Genomic DNA, 2700 nt, shown 5'->3' on the forward strand with positions numbered 1-2700 from the left:
TCTACAAAAGATTAAGAAGAGATTTGATATCTTTCCTTATTTGTAGATTAAAAGAGATTTTAATTTTTAGAGATAACTTTATTTTTATCCACATGTTTAAAAGAAATATTTTAATTTATAAAATTTTATTTTTTTACAAACCACCATGAAGGGAAAAATTATTGGGGAAATTTTTTATAAATTTTCGGAGACAAATTAGGAAGTTTTAATTAATTAAAACTCTCCATGTTTATAGCTTTAATGTGGCCGACCATGTAATGTGAGAAGAGAAAATTATTTTTAATTAAATAAATTTTCCTTTTCATGGTAAAGGAATTAAGGAAGTTTTTTATTTCCTTTTTTTCCAAGACCAAGGATTATAAAAGAGTGGGTAGAGGTGCCTTCGTGGCTAACGACTCTATTCTTTTCTCTCCCTCTTTCTTTTGGTGTGGCCGGTCATAGAAGTTATCTCTTCTTCCTTTTCTTTCTTCTTCATTGGCCGAACCTCATCATCTCATGGAGCTTGAAGGTGGCCAGATTCGAGCTTGGAGAAGAAGGAGAGAAAGGAAGCATCCCTTGGAGCTTGGTGGTGGTCGAACCTCATCCTTTCATGGAGCTATTGTGGTGGTCGAATCTTGCTTGGGGAAGAAGGTGGCTTAGGTGGATTCTCATCTCGGTAGATCGTTGTCCACACAAGGTCCGGGATAAGAAAAGGAATACGGTAGAAGATCAAGAGGTTATTTGCTTACAAATAAAGGTATAACTAGTAATTTTTTTCCGCATCATACTAGTTTTCTTTGTATAGTTATTTTTGGAAATACCAAACACAAGAGGCATATGATTCTAGAGTTTTCGGATTTGTTTCAAATTTGTGATTCGATTGTTCTTTTTGGTTTACCTAGAGTTATTTAAGGAAATTAAATATTAGCTTTCCTTAAAAGGCTTTGTCTAGGCGGTGGTGGTTGCTCCCATATCCTTGAAGGCCATGTGTTTCACCATGCAGTCCTGGAAGTCAATTTTAGAAATTAATATTTAATGAAATTAATAACATAGGTGGATTTGAATCAATAGTGTTAAGTTCCGCTTGCGATTCAAATCTAAACCATTAAGAACAGATAAGTTAAATTTGGAATCAATGATGTTAAGTTCCGTCTGTGATTCCTAATTTAACTTCTAAAGAATAAAATAGGTTATTTAAAGAAAGGTTCGGCACTTGTACAAAAATTTTTTGTACTGTGGAACTAGTACGTTTTCTAGGACTAACCAACAATTTGTATCAGAGCTAGGGTTTGCCTCTGTGTGTTTGGTTTTCAAATAGATTATGCACATGTCATACATAATTTAGGCAGGATAATAGTAGAATGTGCTAACTTTATGGTTGCAGGCTCCAACTATTATGGCATATAGATATTGTGTGTGATTGGACCCTTGGACATGTCAAGAGCATTTTATTGTGTGTGCATGATTGTAATATTAAATACAACAGGAGCTGTATTAGTTATTAGGATTTTACATTTTTTGTTCGATCTAGAATATATGTACATTCTTTTATGGAATATAGGATCGATATATGTAAAATTCTATATTTGTCGTGGATCGTATCCTTGCAAGGCGTGGTACTATCGGAGGACCAGAGGCGCAGTGGAATAAGAAGCAAGATAGATACGACAACTCGACCCGATGGAGGTGGCTAAATATGGCAGCAGCTAGAGTTGGAGCACACGGAGGACAGTGATGAAAATGCCATAATAGTTGGAAAATTAATTTTCAAATTTATTACTTTTATTTTCTGTGTGTGTGCATGTGTTCTATGCTAGCATAGGTTAAAATTCCTCATTTTAAATAACTAAGTGGGAGAGGGATTAGTATATAAATCCCACGGTCTCCATTACTGGTTTGTAAGTGATGCAACAAGCTCGCGTGTTGGCTCTGAGTGCCTCCCTCCATAACGGATGAGTTTGTTTGCGGATCACTAGATCAAACTTCCTTAATGGATAGTTATAGGAAATTATTTAGGATGTGTGTGATCTTCTCCAACTGAAGGGGCATAATTCTATTTAATGGACTTAGTATCAAAGTAATGGTATACACTTAGATGCATCTAATAGTAACCTCCCCAACGGAGTCACTGCTATTACTTGTGTGACAAAAAAGTAAACCAACTATTAATTTGTCATAAAACTAGGTTGACAAGATAATAAAATTAATGGGTTAAAACCCCTCTTACAAATGATTGATTTTGTATACGTCCACACTAACGTGGCATACAAAATTAACGGTGTTTGAGATAATTTTATCTGTCATAAAGTTACGTTGACAAGATAGTTAATGGGTAAAACCCTCCTCTTACAAATGTTGATTTTGTATACGTCTACACTAACGTGGCATTCAAAATTCACGGTGTTTTGAGGTATTGGTAAATTTAAATAGTATTGTTAGAGGAATCAATATTATTTTAAATTTAAAGTCTTGACCAAATATTTGATTAAACATAGACCAACTATTAATTTTATTTGTCATAAGTTGACAAGATAATAAAATTAATGGATAAAATCTCCTTTTAGAATTTGTATACGTCCACACTATCGTGGCATACAAAATTCACGGGGTTTTTGAGATGTTGGTCTTGACCAAATATTTTTATGATTCTTAGTATTTCAAATATTAATCAATCCCCTAGTCGTTATACTATATAATAGACTTAGAAGTCCAAATTGTAAT

The sequence above is a fragment of the Zingiber officinale genome, chromosome 6A (assembly GCF_018446385.1).
Source record: "Zingiber officinale cultivar Zhangliang chromosome 6A, Zo_v1.1, whole genome shotgun sequence".
NCBI lineage: Eukaryota > Viridiplantae > Streptophyta > Magnoliopsida > Zingiberales > Zingiberaceae > Zingiber > Zingiber officinale.